This window comes from Dendrobates tinctorius, unplaced genomic scaffold, assembly GCF_039654945.1.
Source record: "Dendrobates tinctorius isolate UK_male_01 unplaced genomic scaffold, ASM3965494v1 ptg000005l, whole genome shotgun sequence".
Classification (NCBI taxonomy): domain Eukaryota; kingdom Metazoa; phylum Chordata; class Amphibia; order Anura; family Dendrobatidae; genus Dendrobates; species Dendrobates tinctorius.
The window spans coordinates 13,123,136-13,150,613 of record NW_027361673.1 but is presented as its reverse complement, the minus strand read 5'-3'; the positions used below and the strand labels follow the sequence as shown (position 1 = coordinate 13,150,613).

The 27,478-nt window shown below is 42.8% G+C and overlaps 1 protein-coding gene across 7 annotated transcripts in view; it reads right to left on the bottom strand.

Annotated features, from left to right (window-relative positions):
* Positions 1-27,478, bottom strand: part of RARB (retinoic acid receptor beta) — a 965,418-nt gene that overhangs the window by 845,759 nt on the left and 92,181 nt on the right. The window contains exon 2 of one of the 7 annotated variants that reach the window (XM_073568365.1): positions 14,945-15,105. The exons of the other annotated variants lie outside the window; for them this stretch is intronic. The gene's annotated coding sequence lies outside the window, so the exon portion shown is untranslated. The remainder of the gene's footprint in view (positions 1-14,944; positions 15,106-27,478) is intronic. 7 annotated transcript variants of the gene reach the window in all.

Genomic DNA, 27,478 nt, shown 5'->3' with positions numbered 1-27,478 from the left:
TTGTAATTTTTTAGTCACTGTAAATGGGTGCTCTAGCAATTTTTCCAGCTCAGTCACCTGATTCCACTGACTTTCATTTAGCGTCAGTTGAGGGTTAGCCATGTCTACAAGAAAGGTTTTCAGTTCAACCAAGCGCTGAATCATTAAGTAAGTACTGCCCCATCGTGTGGCTTGATCAATAATTGCCCCTTTTCCAGCACGTCTCTTCAAAATTGAGTCAACTTTAGGGGTTCTGGCAACAGTAGCCAATTTTCTCACCTTGCCAATCAGTGCAGCAGCATGTCCTTCTTGCAGACTGTCTCTTATAGCCAGCTGTAGCGTATGCACAACAGCGCATGTGATGAAAGAACATATTGCCACAGTTTCAACAAGATCATCTAAACTATCATGTTGCTGTTCATCTGAAGCAACTTCAGTTTGCTCCTCAGTTACAATACTGTGTTCCTCTATTTCAAACATTTCTGTGTCTGTGGACCCAGAATGTTCTTCTAGCTGCTGGTCACCATCATTACTCTCATTCATTAGCTTAATAGTACTTATCATATTTGAAGCATTGTCAGTTACGACAGAAAGAACTTGCTCTTTTTTAAGTTCATAGTCTTGCAGAACCTTTTCCACCAAGACCTGGAGAAACTCACTGGTGTGATGAGCTTTGGTGTCTTTTACTGCCAATGTCTTGGTAACTATTTCATTTTTGTCACAAACAAATCGGACATTGATGGCAAAATAGTTCACTCTGTGACGTGTGCAGGCATCCATTTTAAGAAACAGAAAGCGTCCCTTGAGAGTTTTTTTTTAAGTTCTTCCTTTTGTTTAAAAGCTTCTTCGATTACTAATTTTCTAATATGCTCTCTCTCCAGAGAAACACCAAGCTTGCGGGCCATTTCCCCATTCAGACACATAAAAGCTGGTCGTGAAAATAATGAAATAGGCACACTATCCTTTACAAGCTCTATGATCTGTTTTTTAAATGTATCTACAGTCATTGTCACAGTAACTTTGTCACTGACAAAATATCTTGCAACTGATGGCTGCAAAGTTCTCTGCTCCTTTGTTTGGCTGGAAGAGCTGGGCACTGGTTCATTGGTTTGGATGCAGTCTTTCTCATCCACTGCTTTCATTACTTCTGGATGAAAGCGCTGTAAATGTCTCTTTAGATTAGAAGCTCTGGTAGGAGAATTTTTATCTTTGCCTGAATATGCTCTCATCTTGGCTTCACAGCATTTGTTTTCGTCTGGATCATTTGTCATACACTGACAGACATAATGTTTTCTATCTTGAGTGATGGTGAAATGATCAAATACAGCTGATTTAATGTGATGCTTCTTTGACATTCTCAGGTTTTTAATTCTGCATTCACAATCCAAATGACAATTGTTTTTCCTAAAAACAATTGTACAAAATTGTTGCCAGGTCGTACAACTGATATAGTGGTCAGTAATACTGTTATTATTCCTCATGTACTCACAGTTAACTGATGCAAAGTTTGTTGAAAGGATAATATTTCTTACAGTCTTCCTCTTCTGAGTAGCAGGCAGCTGTGAGATGCTTGGAAGACGCACACCTAGTATGATCTAGTCTAGAGGAGGAGCTTTACTACTAAGAATTTGCAACACATTTTCACTTTCAGTTTCATACATTGTAAGTAGGGGGGTTGGGGCAGCATGAGGTTAACCAAGTATAAGTTTAGATAAGGGCAGTGGAGAACAGTGACACACAAGAAGTAAGAAATGTCTCTATCTCCAGCAGAACTGCTTATTACTGTTGTTCATAGTTTGATAGAACATATATATTTGAGTAACATTTATAAAATTCATATGAAAGTTCAATTATGAAATATTAATACATTTTTTTTAAAGCTGGAGTCGGTACATTTCTACCGACTCCGACTCGAACCAAAACTAACTCCGACTCTGACTCCACGACTCCGACTCCACAGCCCTGATGCGTGCACAGTCACCTGCAGATCACCCGCATCAAACAGGGCTGTGACGTGCTGGGCTTCCTACAGGTGTCTCCTGTTCAGAATTATTCAGCTAAGGGCCCCGTTACATTTAGCGATGCACCAGCGATCCCGACAACGATACGACCCGGTCAGGATCGCTGGTGCATCGCTAAATGGTCGCTAGTGAGCTGCCAAACAGGCAGATCTCACCAGCGACGCAGCAGCGATAAGCGATCCTTCGGTGGTCGCTCTTACCTGTCACACCGCAGCGATGACGACTTCCGCCTGCGTCGCTAGTCAGCGCCAGCGGGACGCCAATGAGGAGAAAATAGCCCAGGACATTTGAGCGCGATCAGCGATATCCAGCGAGGGGGCCGGTCACAGGTACGTGTCACCCAAAGCGAGATCGCTAGCGATATCGCTGTTGCGGCACAAAATCGGTGACGCTTTAGCAATATCGCTAGCGATCTCGCTATGTGTAAAAGGCCTTTAAGTAGCTGGCTGTCAGCCTATTGCGTCTGGCAGCTGTAGGTTTGTTCTGTGAAGTGTTTGCTCAGTGCTCTGATTCCCTGATCTTGTTTCCACACCTAGGATTTGTTGTGACTACTCGTGTGTGCTATTCATTTTGCTCTTGCCACTCCCTGACCTCAAGTACTTGACATGGGACTTGGCCTCTGACTATCCGTTTGTTTTATCCCCTTATTTTGTCGTACCCTCCAGATATTAGGACCCTGGACTGTTACTTGACCACCCGATTGTATTGCCCTTCTGTATTACAAGCCCTCCTGGTATTTGACATCATATTTCCCGTACCCTGACTCACGGCTTGTCCGTGAGTAGAGACTCAGCATCACAGTATCAGCCTAGTGGCCAGAGTATTTTACTAGCATTGTCTAGTAACAATCAGGGCTGTGAAGCAGGAGTCGTGGAGTCAGTGTCCATTTTGGTGGAGTCGGAGTTGGAATAAAATGGACCAAATCCGGCTCCTAAAATATAGAATAAATTGGGTACAGTAGTTTAATGCAGGATGTGCTATAAATTTTAGCATAAGAATTTGGAAAAGTTATGAAATGTCCTATAAATGTCTGTTCTGTTCCTGATGTAAGGATCTGGGATTTTAGTTGAGAGGAATCTGTGCTGCACTTTATGTACATGCTCAGTAGTGAGGCAGTGGTTTGGGGCCGGAGTCAGGGAAATTGAGGACTTGGAGGTTTGGCTTACAAACACCACAGTCCTGATGATAATGGAAGACATCTTTGTCCAACACTGTGACGTTGGAATTAAAAAAATTGACGTTTTCACGAAATATCATAGAAGGTATCTGAGAACAATTATTGCACAAATTATCCCTATGCCAAATAGGAATCCATTAAGAATAGGGTAAACTTGCAGTTTACTTAATAATATACATCACATAATAAAATTGGCCCAAAACCGATTGCCATTTCAATCCATTTCAGTTGAAGAGATAAAATTAATAAAGAAATAAATGAAAGCAGCATACTGAATATTTTAAAGGGCAATTTGCATGCCTCTCATGCTCCAAAATGCAAAGTATTATCAGTTAAAACTCATGTGCTGAGGTCCCTTTTGGCAATTCATCAAAGGAAAGTGGTAGAGAACCACAGGATCTGAACTGCTTTCTAGCTTTGGCAGTGTAATTAATAGCAAGCTGCATTCATCATTCGCAATCAATACCTGGGAGGCATCCCAGGCAGGGATGAGAAAACCTGCATAAGCGATCAGTGCAATAATCATGTGAGTACTGGGATATTTATTTCGGCATTGCAACTTTCAGGCACAAAGATCTCTGTGTAAGGATACAAGCAACATCATAGGTGTAGCCTATTAAATAGCCTTTGCAAAAAAAAAAAAGAATTTTCAGTTTACGGTAGAAATAGATAATCTCAGGAAAATAATTGCACACCCATGGCAGACGATTACGTCAAGAAGCTGTGATTTAATGGAAACACAATGTTAAATATCCACTTTGTTCCCCTTGTGTCACTAAAGTGAAAAAAAAAAATCCATTTAAAACAAGAACTTCTTTGACAGGTTTTGACAACATTGTAATGTGTATGGGGGGCACGGGCCGAAGGGGTTGTCTAAGTAGTGGACACACCCATTTAATTAATTTTATACTTTGAGAGATCGGACTTACCCAGATACAGTGACAAATATTTATATTATTTACTGTTAACTGTGGAAAAAGGGGATCGATTAACAAAAAAAATTCTTAAAAACCTTTTCTCATTTTTGCACTTTTTTATAGAGAAAAAATTAAATACATAAAGAGATCTCCGGAGAAGGGACATATCACCCTCACATTGCACATACAGTGGGGAAAATAAGTATTTGATACACTGCCGATTTTTAAACTTTTCCCACCAACAAAGAATGAAGAGTAATTTTTATCATAGATACACTTCAACTGTGAGAGACAGAATCTAAAATAAAAACCAGAAAATCACACTGTATGATTTTTACATAAACTGCATTTTATTGCATGAAATTAGTATTTGATCACCTTCCAACCAGCAAGAATTCTGGCTCTCACAGACCTGTTAGTTTTTCTTTAAGAAGCCCTCATACTCTGGATTAATTGCACCTGTTTGAACTCGTTACCTGTATAAAAGACACCTGTCCGCACACTCAATCAATCACATTCCAACATCTCCTGGTGAAGTGAGAAAGAGCTGACATTTCAATCTTCATTGAAGTAGGGACCTCCTGAAGTGAGCAGGTAATTACAACAAGACTTGGATTTGTTTAATCAGAGACGGAGAGGTACCCTTCTGAAGCAAGAGCTTCCTCTGTTTTAGAACGCATTCACTCACATCACCAACTTAAAGGGAAGGTGCCGCAATTTTATATAATTTGCAAAAAAAGAGTAAGTAACAAAACATGTTGTTTCAGCAAATGTTGTACTAACTAGGATTTATGGTTTGTTTGTAATAATGTTTTAATGTAGCCACTGGGCGCTGCCATCTTGATTCGCAGATCTGTGGAGGACTCATACAGTCTGCAAATATGGCCGTCCCTGGACATAGGAGACTGCGGTCGGCTCCCGACCCCACCATGCAGCCTCATTAGCAGTGAACTGGGCACGCCCCTGTGGGCTGTACCATTCACTGCTGTAGGTGTGGCTGGGCGCCATTTTACTGTAGCCAAGTGCTATCTGCTGAGCTCCACTTACCCTCTATCACAGGACCACTTGTGGCATAACGGGTCCTGTGTTGTGAGGAGAGGCTGTAGATATGGAGAAGGTGGTCAGCAGAGGAGAGAACCGCTCACTGGAGCCGGAGGATGGAGAGTGGTGAGTGCGGGTGACTTTCCTCTATGCTCCTCTGTCCTGCTTACTCCAGGCTCGGCCCTGTGCTTCCTGCTCTACTGTGTTCTTCTGCTCTGTCTCTGCATCCTCACTCACAGCCCCAGTGATCTCCAGTAATCTGACACCTTCCCTTTTATGACAGCTTTTATGGCTGTCTGAGGAGGACAGTGACATATACAGCCCATAGTCTAGTGTATGGGGGGGGGCTGGAAGTTTCACCAGTGTGGGCATATCTGTAATACTGTCTCGTGTGAAAGTCTGCTGAGCAGTGTATCTAATCCTCTTCTGTGTGATACTGACTGCTGAGCCGTGTATCTAATCCTCCCCTGTGTGATACTGACTGCTGAGCTGTGTATCTAATCCTATCCTGTGTGATACTGACTGCAGAGCCGTGTAACTAATCCTATCCTGGGTGATACTGACTGCTGAGCCGTGTATCTAATCCTCTCCTGTGTGATACTGACTGCTGAGCCGTGTATCTAATCCTCCCCTGTGTGATACTGACTGTTGAGCTGTGTATCTAATCCTATCCTGTGTGATACTGACTGCAGAGCCGTGTAACTAATCCTATCCTGGGTGATACTGACTGCTGAGCCGTGTATCTAATCCTCTCCTGTGTGATACTGACTGCTGAGACGTGTTTCTAATCCTCCCCTGTGTGATACTGACTGCTGAGCATCTAATCCTCCCGTGTGATACTGACTGCTGAGCTGTGCATCTAATCCTATCCTGTGTGATACTGACTGCTGAGCTGTGTATCTAATCCTATCCTGTGTGATACTGACTGCTGAGCCGTGTATCTAATCCTATCCTGTGATACTGACTGCAGAGCCGTGTAACTAATCCTATCCTGTGTGATACTGACTGCTGAGCCGTGTATCTAATCCTCTCCTGTGTGATACTGACTGCTGAGCCGTGTATCTAATCCTATCCTGTGTGATACTGACTGCTGAGCCGTGTATCTAATCCTCCCCTGTGTGATACTGTCTGCTGAGCTGTGTATCTAATCCTATCCTGTGTGATACTGACTGCTGAGCCGTGTATCTAATCCTCTCCTGTGTGATACTGACTGCTGAGCCGTGTGTCTAATCCTCTCCTGTATGATACTGACTGCTGAGCCGTATATCTAATCCTCTCCTGTGTGATACTGACTGCAGAGCCGTGTATCTAATCCTCTCCTGTGTGATACTGATTGCTGAGCCGTGTATCTAATCCTCTCCTGTGTGATACTGACTGCTGAGCCGCGTATCTAATCCTCTCCTGTGTGATACTGACTGCAGAGCCGTGTATCTAATCCTATCCTGTGTGATACTGACTGCTGAGCCGTGTATCTAATCCTATCCTGTGTGATACTGACTGATGAGCCGTGTATCTAATCCTATCCTGTGTGATACTGCTCTCCTGAAATACTCTGTGCTGCTGTCACCCTGCTCCCAGAATCCTTGCTGCCTGCCATCCTCGGTGACTGAAGACCCCATTCCTCTCCTCAGATCCTGTCCTGGCGATGTGTGAAAGCGAGGCGACAGGGGCCTGATGTATGGTGGAAGGAGCAGGGTGACAGCAGCACAGAGTATTTCCAGAGAGCAGTGTGCTGGGCTATGGGGGGGCGCCCTGTTCGGTGCCAGGGATTGTACATAGAGCGCTGTGTTTTATACACATGGATGGACCATCTGCTTGTCTGCTCCACAGAAATCCAGGAAACATGTCTGCTGATTGGTGGCCTGTTCTGATCCAGACTTTACATGCAAAGACAGTCAGTAACTTTGCAGGCCCCATCAAAATGGCGGCTCACTGTGTTCCTAGATGTCATCCTCTCTTTTCCCTTAGCAAACACCCAGAAGGGGAGGAGAGGAGTGACACCACACCCATGTCAGCAGACTCCGCCCATAATTACTGCAGGGCAGTAATGTGAGCTAGTTGCACTAGGTTTTTGTGCCAAACTTCAGTAGCTGCTCCCCCTAGTGTTAACAAGTGGAAATGCCAAACTTTTTAAAATTATTTTTCATATTTTACAAATTTAAAAACAAACGATAATATTTTTTAAGAAAATGTAAACATTAATTCTTCACATTTTTTCAATTGCTGAAAAAAAAATTTTTGGATGGCACCTTCCCTTTAATATCAGCGGATGTTTGATGAAATCCATGCCATGTTTCATCTGTATAGAAAGGTAAAATCGTAATAGGAAACAAAACATGAAGATGGTATCTACCGCCTGGGACCTCCAAGAGCAAAGATATCCTGAATGTTGGGGATCTCATAAACTACTAAAAGACCTAGCATATCCCACGACCAGCCACCATATGAGCTCACCAAGGGGAGGTATGTGGGCATAACCTTAATCTAATAAAAAGCAGAATTTGGGGTTTTGTTTTTTGTTAGTCCTGGAAGGTACAGCTTGCTCCATTTTCCTGAAGAGTACTTCTCTCTGCTAAACTCCGAGCCATTTCTGTGATACATGTTCAGTACTTTTTCTTTTGTTATCCCTTTTATTGTATGTGATAGTATATACCGTGTCATTTTGTAACATCTTTGTTTATTTTTTTTTATAAACGCTGCCTACCTTTCCATATTATAGATATAAAATTCAATAGCACTGTTCCTCCTGTTCTGTAACTGCACCCCTGAAGCCATATACTACCTGTAACGCACAATCGGCCTGTATAAACGATTAGTGGTGGCAGCTACTAGTTACTTTGTTTCTTGTGGAGTTGGCAGTGATCGTATCGGGGTACAAAAATATATATATATATATATATATATATATACACGGTATATTCCATGTGTTGGAATTGGAGGTATATATACCAAATGCTCACTATGAGTCCCCCAATAACTGGCCTAGTAGTGGAAGCAGACGCTACCTCGTCCATCACCTGCCAGTCAATTGCAATAATTATCCTGAGGATTGGAGGCAGCAGAGTTGCATCCTCTGACTGGTGGTAGGGGTGGAATCTGCGAGATCTCTCCAATGTCATCCTTGACAGTCCACTTAGGGGACTTGAATCTGCAATCATTTGATTTCAGTGTGACCTCCCTGCCCTACATAGTTCAAGTAATCATCTGATTTCTTGAACTATATAGGGCAGGGAGGTCACACTGAAATACACTGAGGGAAAAATAAAAAAAACTCGGACAAAGTCTACATTTGAGGAAGTTTTTACTTATCATCAAAAATGAACATTTTCATATGGAAGCAAACTTAAAGGGGTTGTCTCACGAACAAAGTACACTTTAATTAATAGATCTTAGAAGAAAATATTGGAATACTATAATATGCTATGCAAGAACAGTAAAAAAAAAAAGCATATGGCCCATTAGCCGAATTTAAATATGCAATAACAAAGGATAAAAAACTTGAATTATACAGATAATAAAGTATTATGCAGATGAAAGTGCTCCCAAGCACAGTAAAACACCCCCACAGTGAACTCTTCCTCTGTACCCTCCACACACATGTTATGATGACCCTACTATACCCCCCTCCTCAACCTCCCCGACAAAGAATGATCACCCCATCTCAGTATGATTCTCCAACAGTGATCCCCACACAGCCTTCAATACATTATGGACACAAAAAGTGCTCCATACAGTATAATGGGTCCCAAATTGTCTCCATACAGAATAATGGGGCCCTGTATTGCCTTCCATACAGTATAATGGTGCCACACAGTGCTCCATACAGTAAAATGGCCCCACATAGAGCTCCATACAGTAAAATGGCCCACATAGTGCTCCATACAGTATAATGAGCCCCACATAGTGCTCCATACAGTATAATGACCCCACATAGTGGTTCATACAGTGTAATGACCACACATAGTGCTTCATACAGTATAATGGCCCCACATAGTGCTTCATACAGTATATGTCATGCCGTTCTGTCTGTATCTGCTTGTCGGCATGACAATGCATGTGTTTGCTTTAACCCCTTACTCCTTTCCCTCTAATTGAGCTGGGATACTGCTGGCTGTTACCTGTATGGAGCCTGCTCAGTTTCCTGCTCTGCTGCGTAGCTGCACATGTGGTGTTACGTCTTTGCTCTGCTGCTTGACCATTCGCATGTGCGGTCCCTGGTCGCCGCTGTGGAAGCTGTCCGTGGGTTATGAGGTCATTTGCAGCTGGTGCATGACTTTCCACGTGTGTCTAGGCTTGCAGACGATGCCAGGTGCTCTAAGCTGCAGTTCCTGCACTGATTGTGCTGCAATGGTTTGTGTGTGTGCTTAGGGTGTGCATGGCCACACCTCCCCTGCTTTTATCAGGGTGTGTGTACTTGAAATGCTGTCCCCAGCCAACTGCTGAGGGGCAGCTCCTTTATAAACTTACTCTGCCCTATGGGCAGGGCCAGAGCTACTCAACTCTCCTGGACTTTGCCATGTGTATCTCTGGACCTTGTCTGTCTCGGTTATGGTACCAAAGTCCCTGCCTTGATTCCTGCTTTGTCCTGTTCCCTCGCCCTGCCCCGGAGGCGGTATATCCGGGCCTGAATCCATGCTCCTGTACCTGTCCTGTACCTGACCCTGTCTAAATTCGCCCTGGCCTAGAGGCGGTGTATCCAGGCTTGAATCCCTGATCCTGTACCTATCCTGTTCCCTCGCCCTGCCCCGGAGGCGGTATATCCAGAACTGAATCCTTGATCCTGTACCTGACCCTGTCTAAATTCGCCCTGCCCTGGAGGCAGTGTATCCAGGCTTAAATCCTTGATCCTGTACCTGACCATGTCTGAACTGTCTGCTGTGTTGTGTTCCTGGAATCCCTGTGTTTGGAGCCCCGCACCCAGTGACTCTGAGACTCTTGTAACCGGTGTTCCTGCTGAGCATCTACTATGCTGTGCTCTGACTACCATGCGGTGCTAGCTCCATGCAGGCCCAGTAATCCTGCGGTGTTAGCACCATCACGCTTGAGTTCCTTCCTAGGTCCGATGCCCGGAGCCTGACGACCGCAGTCTGGAACCTGATGTCCGCTGCCTGGAGCTGGATGACTGCAGTGGTGCCTGTAGGTCGTGTTGGATGTCCAGAACCAAACGACTCACGTCTGATGTCTGCCAGTGACTCTGATGTCCTGTGGGTGACCCTGATGTCCTGCCTGCATCTGGATTACCTCGTGTATCCTGATGACCTCGTGTGTCCTGATGTCCTGATGACCTTGTGTGTCCTGGTTTTGTCTATGTACTGTGACTTTACTTTAAGTAAACTTTACTTTATTTATACCTGAAGTTGTGCGGTGTCATCAAGTGCTACGTGTCCTTGTCCACATGCTCAGCTGCCACAGAATCCTGGTCGCTGCCCTTCCCTAGTTTGGGTAGGCCCGGGTCCCCCTCTGTGGTATAGAGGGTCCATATTGCAGCCCCGGGGGACGCCCGCCCCCTCGCCTTCAACGTGGAGGCGCCTGCTGGGCCGCGTCTGCGGCCGCAGTCGTGACAGTATAATGGCCCCACATAGTGCGCCATACAGTATAATGACCCCACATAGTGCTCTATACAGAATGGGCACCACATAATGCTCCATACAGTATAATGGGTATCACACAGTGCTCCATACAGTATAATAGCCATAAAAAGTGCTCCATACAGTATAATGGCCCCACATAGGGCTCCACACATTATAATGGGCCTCACATAGTTCTCCATACAGTATAATGGTCCCACAGTGCTCCATACAGTATAATAGCCATAAAAATTGCTCAATACAGTATAATGGCCTCACATAGCACTCCATACAGTATAATAGACCCCACATTAAATTAAAAAAAAAAACCTCTGCCTGTTCCCTCGCTGCTTTGGTCTCTTCATGGTGTCTACAGATCCTCTGCATATCTCGATACAGCGGGCGCATTGTAATGACATCATCACGCTCGCTGTTCTGAGATGGCAGACGCAAAGGGGAATGAAGGGAGAGGGAGCGGCAGCTAACGCTCCCTCCTCCATCATTGATTTTAACTGTATAAGCAAGATGCCAATATAGTTGAATGTGAGATGCTGGGCGGGGGCCAAATATGCTTGGGGCACCTGCCCAGTGTCACAGGTTAAACATACTCACCCTGGGGGCCAGATTTGGCTTGCAGACCAGAGTTTGACGTATGTGATATAAAGCAGTACTCCAGTATGAAGCCCTGCCAGCCTTAAAAAATGCATACATTGTTTTAAAAATTCTGTTTACTAGGGAATTAAATAAATAAATCTGTGTTAAAGGGAACCTGTCACCCCCCCAGGGCATTTTTAAGTAAAAGAGCCACCTTCAGCAGCACAAAGGCTGCACTCTGTGAAGGTTGCTCTTCTGTTTCTGACCCCTAGTAACGCCAAAATATTGACTTTTATAACTAGGTCCCCATACCTGTAATGCGTCCCAAAGGTATGGTGTGTCCCCTGTATCAGCCACCTCCCAGCTGTCCATCATGCCCCTGTCTTCCATCTGGGTGCTGCCTCCCAGCCGTCCATCATGCCCCTGTCTTGCATATGGGCGCCACCTCCAAGCCGTCCATCATGCCCCTGTCTTGTGTCTAGGCGCCGCCTTCCATCCGTCCATCATGCCCCTGTGCGCCCCCGCCTCCTCCTGTGTTGTATGCCGGTGCCTGCGCTGTGACAACAGTTCTCAGGCATGCGCAGTGCGTGCTGCCCGGGAACTGACATCAGGCCATCAAGCCTGCGTGTTTTGGAGTCCCCCAATTCCCAGCCCCGCAGTGTGAATACTTCATAACACACTGCGGGGCTGGGAATCGGGGGACTCCAAAACACGCAGGCTTGATGGCCTGATGTCAGTTCCCGGGCAGCGCGCACTGCGCAGGCAGCGCCCAGACACAAGACAGGGGCATGATGGACGGCTTGGAGGTGGCGCCCAGACGAAAGACGAGGGCACGATGGACAGCTTGGTGGCGGCACACAGATGCAAGACAGGGGCATGGTGGACGGCTGGGAGGTGGCTGATACAGGGGACACACCATACCTTTGGGACGCATTACAGGTATGGGGACCTAGATATAAAAGTCAATATTTTGGCGTTACTAGGGATCAGAAACAGAAGAGCAACCTTCACAGAGTGCTGCCTTTGTGCTGCTGAAGGTGGCTCTTTTACTTAAAAATGATGGACGGCTGGGAGGCGGCTGATACAGGGGGACACACCATACCTATGGGATGCATTACAGGTATGAGGACCTAGTTATAAAAGTCAATATTTTGGCGTTCCTAGGGGTCAGAAACTGAAGAGCCACCTTCATAGAGTGCAGCCTTAGGGTATGTGCACACATAGTTTTTTGTCTCTGCGGATTTTGTAGAGAAAACTGCAGGAAATCCGCAGGACAAAGTGCTGCGGTTTTTCTGCGGTTTATCTGCGGTTTATCTGCGTTTTTTCTGCGGTTTTACACCTCATAATGGATGAGGTATAAAACTGCAGCGTTTCTGCACCAAACAATTGACATGCTGCATTTTGAAAACCGCATCAAAACCGCGCGGAAAAAAACGCAGCATGTGCACAGCTTTTTTTTATTTCCATAGGAAATAAAGGTACTGTACAACGCAGCAGAATCTGCTGCGTTTCTGCAGAGCCAAAAACGCTGCGGAAACGCAGCAGAAACCGCAAAGTGTGCACATACCCTCAGTGCTGCTGAAGGTGGCTCTTTTACTTAAAAATGCCCTGGGGGGGGGTGACAGGTTCCCTTTAAGATGCACTGCACTACTTTGATATTGCAGTGTATTGTCTAGTCAGTGTTTTCCCATTTCCTGTCCTGTGACAGAGCTAAATAGTAGTGATGACATAACAGACACGAGGGTCTTCACACATAAGGTCCTTTGATGCAAGGACAACAAATTGTCTATTACTTAACTTTTAAAAAATTCCCTATGGGTCACATTGCACTGTACTCCGAATATCTAGCCAGGTATATACCTCCTAGGATAAGTGTCTGCTTCCCTATATGACACTTGAGGCCATTCTTACACAGCTTCCAAGGACTTGAAATAAAATTTGCAAGAAAATGTCACAGAACAACAGGTTTGGCTGATTAAACTTTCCTCCTAAGGGATATGGTTATTTAGCCATTATTCCACAAGCAGTTAAATCTCTGGGAAGGGAAGACTGGACATGCTTTTGATATTAATCTCTCTCAAGATGTCTCTCTCAGCACTTTATGGAGAGCACGTAAAGCTGTGGCCGGAGGGAGAATAATACACATTGCCTCACGTTGAAAGACAGCAAACAGCGTTCACCGAGTACAATTATCTCCTTCTCTATTTAAATTAGACAGATTGTATAGGAAGCAGCTGGATGGCGAGGCCGGTCCGCAAATGCCAAACATGAGGAGCAACGTTAACATATAGAGATCCATGCAAACATGCTTGACCGGCATATGAAAAATGACTTACCGTATACTACCCTTTACTATTAGATCAAGAAATCAAAGCATTATTAACCCATTCCCAACCAAGGCTACTTTCCCTTTTTTTTGTTTTCGTTTTTTCCTCCATTCCTCCCAAGAGCCATATCTTATTTTTCCATCAACATAGCCTTATGAGGGTTTGTTTTTCTGCGGGACAAGTTGTACTTTTCAATGATCATAAAAATTCAGAGGAGACCAAGAGAAGAGGCACTCACCACCGGAAATTTCAGTAAAATGCACTTATCTTACGGAAATTGCCTGTGGTGGCTTCTCTAGCTTTCCTCTGAACTTTTATGATCTTTTACAAGTATCAAGCTGAGCACTGGAAGACACGGCTATCCTCATCTGGATATTTTTTTGTCTCATCCAATTTTTTTCCTTAAAAAAAAAAGTAAATAAAAAATTTTCTTGCGTCACCATTTTCCAAGAACGTTTAAAATTCTTGGGTAGTATGTTTGTGTGATGGCTTACTCTTCTGCACCCTTAAACAACGCTTTTATGGATGTAATTTTGGGTAGATATGATATTTTGATCGCTTCTTACTGCAGTTTTTCAAGTTGTTGCGGCAGCCGGAAAAAAAACCCGGAATTTTGATGCTCCAATTTTTTTTTTCTCATTACAGTATTTATCGATCAGGTTACTTATTTTTACATTTTGATATATCTGACTATTAGAAACCACATGTGTGTACTTTCCTAATTCTTAATTTTTAATGGGCGGAACTTTTTAATTTTCACTCTACTTTGTAGTCCCTTTAGGGGACTTGAACCTGCGATCGTCTGATACCAGCCAAAATCACTTTCTCCTATGAAGTCATCACGGGCACGGAGGTCGTCAGCAGGTCCCTGGCTGCAGTGACAACCCTTTGGTGCCCCTATGATGAGATCACAGGGGTGTTGATAAGAGGTTAAAATAACTTGTTACACCACTTGTGAGAAAAAATGTAGCTGACTAGTAAGTGTTCTGGGCCCAAACTGCAGCACACACTTACACAGATATCTTCTCTGTGGGGTATCCATGCTTTTGGCACACAATGTTGTTTTAATTTATTGATGCAGCTTATCCATATTTGTTAACTAAATGCTGCAAGAAAAGTGCTCTGTTTTAAGTTTAATTTTTTTGGACTCAAAGCTCCAAAGGATTGATTGTCAGGGTTTGATTATATCATTAGACATATTTTTAAAAGTTCATGTCTACAAATTTTTAACATAATGGGCATCAGTAGACTTCCGTCTTAATCCAAACCTTCAATAACAAGATTATTAGGAACGTATTTGCTACACACCAAGGAATATTACCTTTAAAGGTGTTGTCCACTACAATGTGTAGTGGGCAGAGCGATTTAAATCTTGAAAATCGGGCTTTCTTCAAATACTTTGCCTTTCCAAATGTGCCTGTGAGCGGCGCTATAGCTGTCCGTTTTATAGCTGTTTTGGTCTTCTTGGACCATAATCATGGCCTTGAATCAAAGTAGATACAAAAACAACTGTAAGTGTGTATAAAGGAGTAAACATTGGTAAGTTGCGGTATTACATCTTCAATCTTCATGATGATATAAAGTATACAATTAAATTAATGCATAGAATGATATTTAGAATGCATAATTCTATGTACAACGTATAGAAGCTAAAACATAAAACAGCATAAAACAAAGGTATCGCATAAGAAAAAGAAAAGTGGAGAGGGGATGGGGGTGGAATATGTCATTTAATACTGATGACCTATTCTAGGATAGATCATCAATCTCTTAAAGGAAATCAGTCAACAGGTTTTTGCTGCTTCATCTGAATCTGAGAGGAGCATGATGTGGACAAAGAGACTTTGTATCTAACGATATATCACTTAGTTTACTGGGTGCAGCACTGACACCAAGTTTTTAGATTTAGCAATGCAGCAGAGCTGAGAAAGCGAACCCTGTCCACAAAAGGCTCTGTGCATACACAGTCTATAGACAGTGAGATGCTTATCACAGAAGGCGGGGGGTGGAGTTGGACTTGGAAGCGCGTGCCTACTAGTCACAATGATTAACCTTCAGTCTAAGTAAACAACAGCACACAACTTGACAAGTGATACATAGTTGAAATCAGTGTTTTAACCCCTACCTTATGCTGTCCTCAGATTACATAGCAAAGATCTGCTGACAGATTCACTTTAAAGGGAATGTGTCACCTATTTTTTGGGCTATGCGATGTGGCCACCGCCATCAGGGGCTTATCTACAGCATTCTGTAATGTAACCGATGTAACCTGAAAGAGAAGAAAAAAAGAGTTATATTATTCTCACCAGGGGCGGTCCGGATCCGGTTTGGGTCCGGAGAGTGTCGCGGTCCGGTCCGGCAGAGCAGAGTACTGCAGTGCGGAGGCGCCGGAAGAGGTCCAGCGCCTGCGCACTGCAGTACTCTGCTCTGCCCTCAACAGGGCAGAGCAGTGTGCCTGCGCCGGGAAACAAAGAAGAGGACGTCATCGCTACAAGATGGGAAGCGTCGGACCAGATCGCGACACCCTCCAGATCCGAACCGGACCGCCCCTGGGTGAGTATAATTTAACTTGTTTTTCTTCTCTTTCAGGACACATCGGGGGCTTATCTACAGAATTTCAGAATGCTGTAGATAATCCCCTGAAGGCGGTGGCCACATCTCATAGGCCAAAAAATAGGTAACAGATTCCCTTTACGCCAGGAAAAACCCTTTAATAAATTTACTTTTGTGAACTCAACCTGTGCATGGATATTCTCAATAACTTAAATCATCAAGCAAAAAGATAGTCAGCTGTTAATACAGACTGGATGCTTTTCTGTTGTAATATATTTAATGAATACTTTCACCATTTTTTAAGTGGTTCTCTGCAATAGATCCTTGACATTTAACGAGGACATTCTTATGCAAAACGCTCACATTATGCAGAGAGATGGGATCTAAGCAACTGGCATTTTTGGTATTTATATGGTTTAATACAAAATAATTGCAAAGTGCATGGCCACGTGTGCTGTAAGCAGCAGATCAAAGAAAAACATTAAACAGATTTCTTCACCCAAAATTAGTAAGAAATTAGAATGCTTTAGGCAATATTAAACTAAACTTCCTAATAAAAACAGAGACACATTTGATGATCCTAATTAGAAAACAAGAATGTTACGCCATATGCTTACCCTGTACTGACACTTCTTTAGAACTGGCTGAATATGCTGCTTTTTGCAAATTATTTAAAGAAAATAATAATCATAAAATAACAAAACAGAACATTAAAAACACCTAGTACTGAGTTGATTTCACTTGTGCTGTCAAAAAAGCTCTGACCCAAGCCATGGACAACCTCTCTGAAGGTGTCATGTGGTCAAGACATTAGCAGCACGATCTCCGAGTTTCATGGAGTTTCATGGTAGCGCCATCATGGGTCAGGCTTCTTTGCCAACATCCACATTCATAGATGTTTGATCAGATGTCTGAAAACCAAGACCACTCCTCAAACCCTTGGTCATAGTTCATAAACAATTCCTAAACCAGTGTGAGGGACAAGATGCTAAACAGGCCACTGTCAAATGAAATATCAGCAGCATATTGCAAAGAGTATCATACTATTTCCTTCGGTTTGTCATTTTAGAACAGTGCATCTTGATGGCTGAGTGGTTTTCACTGTAGCCTCACGGTGCTGGGGTCCTGGGTTAAAATCCCACCAAGGAAAACATCTGGAAGTAGTTTGTATGTTCTCCCTGTGTTTGTGCGGGTCCTCCGGTTTCCTCCAATACTCCAAAGACATACTGATAGGGAATGTAGATTGTGCGCCCCAATGGGGCAGAGATGACAGACACGATGATGACTGTACTATGTGACAGCGCTATATACGTGAGTAAACTAGAATAAATGAGTATTCAATATTCAAATCAATTTGCAGCCTCATATAACGAGCTGTGACGCACTGTGTGCAATAACACCTTTTTATTATTGTCAGTATTAACTTTTTCAGGAATTTGTGCTACAGTAATTCTTCTGTGGGAATGTACCAAACACAATTTGCTGCTCTGTCGTATTAATGAGCTTTAGTGGTTGTTCTTAGGATCACCTTGGAAGGTATCAACTACTGAAGAATTAAGCCCCCCATAAGACCTGTGTTGGAGATGTTCTGAACTAGTCAGCTAGCCATCACAAATTGGTCTTTGCCAGAATCACTCAGATCCCTATACTTGCCCAATTTTTCCTGCTTCCAAAACATTAACTATTATCTTGCAGTCTAATATATCCCAAATGTCTTCCCTATACTTTAGTTTTATATTCATATTTTTGACTTTTTTTTTTTAAGCAAAACAAAATTCAATTTGTTTTTCATAAAAACATGAACTAAGTACTAAAACCCTCCAAGAAATGCATCCTCATTGTTTATCAGACAGTTCCTAATGAATCCATATTGCCATCCATTATCAGCAACCCTTTCATGTGTTTAATGTTTTATCTTGTTTTTCATTGCGTGCTTTCACAGGCTCATTAACACATTTATGAAGCCGGTGTTGACATGCTGTATCTTCAGGTGTCTAATAAGGGAATGACTTTGATAAATAGGAGTTTGCCGTTTCATTAATTGTTCTATCATCATTTTCCGCATTACCATGGGTATCTTTCCTAGTGTTGTCAGCCGCTCTGCCTGACAATATCTGTCCTATTATTTCTATACATAGAATATTCTCTCCCAGGTAGATCAGAAATGAGCCGATATACTTTATCATCTCCTTCTTTGCATTATTGTACTTTAATGCATTTAATCTATATTTGTTCTAATATTTTGTAGTAAAACCACTATAATTTTACAGCTCTGAAAAGTCATCCATACTAAATGCAAATGGATCTGTCATCTCCACATGTTAATTATGGCAACTGAATGCTTGCCAACATCACCGCTGTCATCTTGGCAAATGTAGTCCACTGTTGATAACACCTCTCATTGTGTTACATTTCTACCTTCATGTCCCTCTTGTATTCCCAGACTCTCTTTGTGCAGGAGCGAAACCTGGTAAGCTTCATTCAGCCAATACCTTGCACAAATGGCACCCTCTAATTGTCGGAGAAGTAATGCAATTGTACAGGGGAATGTTGTTTGCCATGAGGAACTCGAGAAGTGGCTGACATATGGTCCTTAATGAGGCAAATAAGATATGGAGAAGTAGCAAATGTCAATGAAAATGAAAGCGATTGGCAGCTGATGAGAGGGAGAATTCATCAACATATTACTCCCATTTGGGACTGGAGCTTATGGCCCATTTTGACACAGAGGAAGATGACGATTCAGATTCCAAAGACTATTAATGTCAGATGTTAGGAAGCTAATGACAAGTAGAATGCACTTTCAGTCACTTTTGATGCTTTTTGGGCTTGAGGTTTGATTGAAAGATCCAATGTGCCATGTCATATTGTCTTGTCAAATGATTGCAACAAAAGGAAAGTAGCGTTACTAGCAGATAAAAGTAAGCGCCGACAGACGGCAAGGCAGCAATGAGTTACACACAACGTGATAGAGTAGTCTAGACATTCTGAGACTCTGATTTAGAAACAAAAATGTATAAGTGTGTGTGCACACGGAGTTTTTCGGTGGTGCGGATTTTGTAGTAAAATCCGCAGATAAATCCGCAGGACTAAAGTCCTGTGGTTTATCTGCGGTTTTGCCCTGTGGTTTCACACCTCATAATGGATGAGGTGTGAAACCGCAGCGTTTCTGCACAAAATAATTGACATGCTGCAGATTGCAAACCGCAGCAGAACCGCGCTTAAAAATCCGCAGCATGTGCACAGCGTTTTCCAGTTTACCATTGAAACAATGGTACTGTACAACGCACCTAATTCTGCTGCGGTCCCGCAGCTGCAGAAACGCTGCGCATCCGCAGCAGAATCCGCACCGTTTGCACATACGGTACCCTTAGTGTATCTCTGGTTTGGGGGTGCTATGGCTACAATGTTAGGGAATTGAGTGACGTAATTCTCTCCATACTGCAATTACAAATCCCTGCAGTTGATCCCCAGAGAGTTCTGCTCCTCTGCAACAACCAAACTTCTCCAAACACATATAGATACAGAACTGCTGATGGAAACTACCATTCATAGTATTAGTAGATCCGCACAAAATCATTGCCATTTGTGTTAGAACCAAGGACTTCTCTGTAGACAGTTGCTTAGTTAAAATGGTCCCCTGACAAAACCTGCTGGGACCCCAGAATCTGCAGTAATCTGTGCAGGAACCTAATCCCAAATGTTTAACTTCCTTGTAATACATGGTTCCCAATGAAATCAAAGCTGTCATAAGGACAGTCTGTGGCCATGCCCTAATTAGCTGCTCTATCTAATAAAAAAGTGTCATGGACAAGGAACCCTAATCTATTAACACAGTAGTTACATGAACTTAGTACATATACAGTGCTCAGTATAAATCCTTTGAAAAGTAAGATTTTAAGCAATATCTCACTTGACATAACATTTTGACAAGACTGAATTTCACAGAAGATTGTTTGAGCCCATAACATGAAAGTAAGGTTAATATACAGTTGTGCTCAAAAGTTTACATACCCCGGCAGAATTTTTGCTATCTTGGCCTTTTTTCAGAGAATATGAATGATAACACCAAAACTTTTTCTCCACTCATGGTTAGCGGTTGGGTGAAGCCATTTATTGTCAAACTACTGTGTTTTCTCTTTTTAAATCATAATGACAACCCAAAACATCCAAATCACCCTGATCAAAAATTCACATACACTGGTGATTTTGGCCTGAAAACATGCACAGAAGTGAACACAAATGAATGGCTACTAAAGGTAACATCATCACCTGTGACTTGAGAAAAATGCCAGGAAAATTGTTCAGGATGCAAAGAAAACTCACAAATAACATCAGCTGAAATACTGGACTCTCTGAAAGCTAGCAGTGTGGCTGTTTCAAGATGTACAATAAGGGGGCACTTGAATAAAAACGGGCTGCATGGTCAAGTCGCCAGAAGGCAAATGACTCTGATCAAAAGTTCACGTACCCCAATTCTTAATACCATGTATTGCCCCCTCTAACATCAATGACAGCTTGAAGTCTCTTGTGGTAGTTGTGGATGAGGTTCTTTATTTTCTCAGATGGTAAAGCTGCCCACTCTTCTTGGCAAAAAGCCTCCAGTTCCTCTAAATTCCTGGGCTGTTTAGCATGAACTGTGCAATGAGATCTCCTCAGAGTGGCTCAATGATATTGAGGTCAGGAGACTTAGATGGCCACTCCAGAACCTTCACTTTGGAAATTAGGAAAGTGAAACCAAGTGAAAAGCACACAACAGATAACACCAATCAACATAACATAGGACCGGAGTTGAGGAACACTGATATAAACCTTTGTCATCTATGAGATCTCCTCCTATTTTGCTTAGGATTCTGAGATGTCGTGTGAAGTTCTTCTCCCTCAGAGGCCTTATGATTGTTCTCAGATGGATCCCATTAAGGTACCCCTGTTTGGGTATAACAAATGAATCTTAAAGATTTACAGCAGTTATTAGGGTATGCTCATTTTTATCATAAGTTTTATCATAAGTTTGTTAAGAACTTTTCAGTCATGGTCAAACCTCTTACTAATATGACCAAGAAGGGTACTGACTTTTCCTTTTGGGCTACTGAAGCTACTGCTGCCCTCAAGACAGCCTTTTCTAAACATCCTGCCCTCAGTCAACCCGATGTTGATTTCTCTGTAGAATATCTCCCTGATAGTTTTGTTCGAGCATGAGGGGAAGCAAGTGCTCCAAACCCATAAGACTTTGATGGCAACATCGCATTAAGTGGATAAGTTAAGGTCCAGATAATAATTGCTTGGTTGATACAAAAAATGTGCATGTGTGTAGCCTAGTGAGGGAGTTATGTCAGCGGTTGGGCATCTCTGAGGGTCCGGTGGCCGCTTTTAGAAAGGGGAGTATGGTCATGCTACTGGATTCGATCTCTTGAGTTTGTGTTCTGTGGTCGGCTTTTCTTTCTGCCGAGCAACAGGAAACACCTTTTGGCTGTTTGGGCTCTGCTTTTCTGGGTGCAGTCTACTTGGCTTAACATAGGTGTTTTCATTTGTGTGCCTATCACCTTTTGTGTGCAGCTTTATTTTTTTCTTAGCTTGATATTTCATTACTTTACTTACTTTGAAATCTTTCCTTTGTTCAGCACACTTCCCTTCATGTACGTCATTCGCACTCTGCTCTGTCCTCTGGTTCTTTAGGAGCAACATGAAGCAACTCGTCAGCCTTAGCAGTTTAGCAGAATAGGTCAGAGTTACCATCTCCTAGTCTGTGGTTAGGTCTATCTATGCACTCGCAAGTACTAGTAGGGAATGCAGTCAGGATATCTAATCTGTGTAGAAGTCAGGGTCAACTGCAGTTGTTAGTATATAACCTTTTATCCCGAGTGAGTTGTTACATAGGTATAGCTATATCAGGAGCTGTTAGGAGTATTCAGGGTAAGCCACCGTCGAGTGGGGGCGCTAATGTGTTATCTCAGGGTGACAACCTTCACAGTCAGGTGCGGACAGTCCGGGGTGAGAGTAGGGCTGTTACCAGTCTGAACAGGGATCTGTCAGGTTCAGGTATTTGTCCCTCTGGTTTGTATGCTACCCATGTGCATGTGCAGTCATAACACTGACATGGTCATGAGGATATCAAACACTAAAAACACAAATTTTATGTGAAAAAGCATTAGGTAATATTGGCAGGATTGAAACAAAAAAGCTAAAATGCTAGGATTTATGGTACTTTATAGATAAACATGTAAGAAAAGATACAAACAGCTACAGTGGTGACTGTTGGTAAAGGATAAAAAACTGTTGGTAAAGGATAAAACTGAATGATAAAATAGAAACACTTAAGGGCAAGTGCTGGTACTTGTAGTGCTGCATTAAAGGACGTGGTTACAAAAGATTTTTACAATATGGAATAAAAGTGTTTGGAATATTTGACTCAAAAAACAGCTGGAACTTCTTCTATATGTTATGTAGCCTTCAGCCACAAGGGGCAGGAGTGGCATATCCATGCTGAAAGCCTCAATCAAGATGGGTTGTGCTAAACCTGTTTGCATTTGTCTAAAAAAAAAGGTTTACTCTTGAAGGATGTAAAGAGATAGATGTAGCAATGTGTCATCAACTTGTTCACTCCATGCCTAGAAGACTTGGTTGATTTTTGCATCAACTAATTTGAGTAAAACTGAAGATTTTGTAATGAAAGTTATATTATTATCTTTACATTCATGTTATCAAGTTATGGGTTAAAAAACGTTCAAAGAAGCTCAGTTTTGTCGTAATGTTGTAAATTGCTCTAGTATTAAGTGAGATGTTGATTAAAATCTTACTTTTCAAACCGGGTGCACTCATTTATGCTGAGCGCTGAAGATGAAAGAAAGCACAAAGGGTATAATATATTGAGCCAAATTAAACACTACATAAGTAATTATTTGGTAAAATAAATGTACAATTCAAATTACTTAAAATTAGTTGTAAACATGAACAACTAGTAAATAACTAATAATAAACTAAATAAATAAAGTAAATAAATAATGTAAATAATAAAGTAAATAACTAAACTCGGAGTTTAACCTCTTAGTGACAGAGCCAATTTGGTACTTGATGATCAAGCCAATTTTTACAATTCTGACCACTGTCACTTTATGAGGTTATATCTCTGGAACGCTTCAACGGATCCCACTGATTCTGAGACTGTTTTTCCGTGACGTATTGTACTTCATGTTAGTGGTAAACTTTCTTCAATATAACTTGCGTTTATTTATGAAAAAATGGAAATTTGGCAAAAATTTTGAAAATGTCTCAATTTTCAAACTTTTAATTTTTGTACCCTTAAATCAGAGAGTGGAATCACACAAAATAGTTAATAAACAACATTTCCCACATGTCAACTTTACATCAGCGCAATTTTGGAAACTTTTTTTTGTTAGGATGTTATAAGGGTTAAAAGTTGACTATCGATTTCGTGTTTTTCCAAGAAAATTTACAAAACCATTTTTTTTAGGGACCACCTCACATTTGAAGTGAGTTTGGAGGGGTCAATATAACAGAAAATACCCCCAAATGACACCATTCTAAAAACTGCACCCCTCAAGGTGTGCAAAACCACATTCAAGAAGTTTATTAACCCTTCAGGTGCTTCAAGAGAGCTAAAGCAATGAGGAAAGAAAAAATGAACATTTTACTTTTTTCACAAAAAAATTACTTTGGAACCAAATTTTTTATTTTCACAAGTGCATCAGGAGAAAATGGACCACAAAATTTATTGAGCAAATACTCCTGAGTACAATAATACCCTGTATGTAGGGGAAAGCCACTGTTTGGGCACATGGCAGGGATCAGAAGGGAGGGAGCACCGTTAATTTTTTTGAACACAAAATTGGCTGGATTCAAAGGCAGCACCATGTTGCGTTTGGAGACCCCCTGATGTACCTAAACAGTGGAATCCCCCAATTCTAACTCCAACCCTAACCCCAACACACCCTTAACCCTAATCCCAATCCTAACCGTAATCCCAACCATAACCACAAGTCCAACCCTAACCCTATCCTAACTTAAGCCTAACCCTAACTTCTGCCCAATCCTAACCCAACACTAACCTTACCCCCAACCCTAACCCTACCCTAACACTAGCTCTAGCCCTAGCCCAACACATACCCTAATGGAAAAATTGAAATAAGTACTTTTTTATTTTATTTTTACCTATCTAAGGGAGTGATAAAGGGTGTTAGGGCTGGCGGAACGCACCGAATAATAAAAGATGGTAATGCGGTGCGTCCATCGTGCAGAGATAGTAGACTGCTGCTTGGTAATGGTGGACAGAAACTGGTGGTATAGCAAACACACACGGGTTAACTTCACCTGGTGAATAGGAGGCGAACCCTGTTGCTTCACAGGGCCACAATACCGCAGAGTGAACACTAGTGTTTTGGTCATAGGACCCTGCCCCAAGGACACGGGGTTAGAGTCCCGCTAGATCCACCAGTAATCGGCGCCGCAACTGCGACACCAGGGAGAGACCCTTACTGAATGCTGTGCCCTGTTAACAGCCACAGGGCACAGCTGATAGATCAATACTGCACAAAGTATGTACAGCGCAGCTCTGGTGGAGGCCACTAACCAACCTAAGCTTTGGTCCGGAAAGCGCATTAGTGGCACACGGCGCCGCTCAGGCTGATGTTGCTGAACGTGCGGTTCCGTGGTGCCTAATGTAGTGTGGCGCACACTGGCGCTAACATGTGATAGGAGCTCGGAGCACTGCGGCGCTAGGCAGTGCCACTACCCGGCGCTGACTCGAACTCTAAACCCTAACAACATACGTATCAGAGGGAAGGGGTTTCATAATGAGTCAGTCAGCGTATTACAAGCATCCATCATCACACATACCACTACAAATTACAGACTATACTAGCGAATGTCCGAGCGGCCATGCAAACCTTTCATAGCAGCGTCCTTCCGGGACCTTGCTGATGGTCCAATCTGAGCTGGAGAAGGACCACAGCGTGTGACTCCCAACCTCCAATGAGGTTGTCCCACGGGCATGCTCAGAAGGCTGCAAAAAGGACAGCCTCTGGAGCTGCTCGCTGCTGGCTAGTGCGGATTGCCAAAGCTGACCCAGAGGTGGAATCAGCAACCAACCTGACAGCACTAACCTGAGCAAGACGCTGGGAACGACATCTTTGCTGAGCAGGCTTCTCTGCGGCTGGAACTGAATGGGAGACCACAGAAGGCAACTCTCGAGATTCCTCCTGTGCAAGGGCAGGAATCCGACACCTAACAAAGGGGGGGTTTGATTTACTTTTTTTTTTATTTTGATCACTGTGATAGGGTCTATCACATTGATCAAAATGAACCAATAGGAAAATTTTCCTATTGATGCCGCGTGCTGGCCGGCAGATCTCCTGGAAGCAGGAGGAGGGTCCAGGGACACCGGTGGTACCGGGCGACCCCATTTCACATCAGAGGAGAAAGAAATTAAATGGGAAATCAAACTTTTTTTTTTGTTTGCGGCCCAAATCATGTTCTCCAGGGTCTCGGCTACCCACGGAATTTTCCGCGCGTTTTTTCTGCGGTTTCAAAACCGCAGCATGTCACTTCTTTGTGCGGATTCTGCAGCGGTTTGGCACCTGCTCCATTACAGGTGTCAAACCGCAGGGGAAGACCGCAGAAAAACTGCGGTTTTCATCAAATCCGCGTGGAAAATTCTGCAGAGCAATCCGCAGCGTGTGCACACATCCTAAAAGTTTGTAAAAAAAAAAAAAAGTTAAAATCCTCCCACCTCCAATAAAAATATATAAATTATATATTTTTTTCTACAATAGCATATTTGGTATTGCCATGTCCCTAAATGTCTGAATCAAAGACATTATTAAATAAAAATACATTAAAGCAATAAAAGAATAAATGCAATCAAAAGAGCATTTGTGCTCCAAAATGATAACATTACAAAACTACAGCTCAGCACACACAAACCAAGCTGTTACACAGGTCCCTCCATGTATGGGTATTGGAAAATGGAGACAAATAAAAAATTTTTTTTTTTTTTTACAGAATTCAGAATTTTTTTAAGACACTAAAATATTAATTTAAAAAAAATATTCCTGTTTGGTATTGTCATAATTCTTATAAAATATGCCCATTCATGAATCAAGGGTGTCTGACTCCAGCACATCGCCTCAGCAAGACCGGCGTAAACAACAATGGTCTCGATGAATCAGGCCCTATGTCTTTACTGTTGGGCAACACTATAAACAGTGATCATAGTTGAAGGTGCATTTACGCAAAAATTGTATATATCATGATAATCTTTTACTGTAAACGGGCTATCAATCATCCAATGAAGAAAACGTTCACATTGAAATTATTTTTAAAGGAGGTATCAGGGACTTTAACAAAAAAACAAAAAATGTAACTAAGCGCTAACAGGTAGGTAATTGCAGCTTACCTAACTGTTGTACATGGCGTCGGTCTTCCCCAACACAGAGGGGAACCATACTATGCCTGCCGGGGATTCATCTGCCTCTGTTGACGCAATTGGGCAGTCATTCCGACTGACAGCCAACTCCTCCAGTTAGCGGGGATCCAAGTATCAATCAGAATGACAACCGAAGTCCCGCCCCGGCAATAAAGCAGAGCGGAAAAGCCTCCACTCTGCAGACGTGACGTCAGCAGAGGCTGCTGAATCCCCGACAGGAGCAGCCTACGACCGCTTTGTGCAAGGGAAGAACAGCGCTGGACACTACATTCAGAAAAGCTGCAATTACCTGCCTGTTAGTGTTTTAATATATTTTGTTTTTGGTAAAGTCCTGGATACCTGCTTTAACCCCTTTCTGACATCGGGCGCAATAGTACACCGATGTTAGACTCCCCGTTTGGTGCGGGCTCCGGCGTTGAGCCCACATCTTTCCAGGCACATGTCAGCTGATCTATACAGCTGACATGTGCCTTCAACAGCCGCGGGTGGAATCGCGATCAACCCCCGACTGTTGACTAGTTAAATGCCGCTGTCAATTTCTTACCGGAAGCGCGTCGTAAATGCAACCCATCGGTGACCCAGTCACATGATCGTCGGTCACCGATGGGTCGGCATGACAACCAGAGGTCTCCAGCAGATGATCGCCTGTGTGTAGCAGAGGCGATCAAAGTACTTCAGCTTCTAGTCTCCCATGGTGACTATTAAGGCATGCAAAAAGTAAAAAAAAAGTTTTAAAAATATATAAAAAAGAAATATCTAAAAAGTTCAAATCATGCCCCTTTCACCCCATTCAAAATAAAACAATAAAAAGCAAATATACACATATTTGGTAGTGCTACGTTCAGAATCGCCTGATTTATC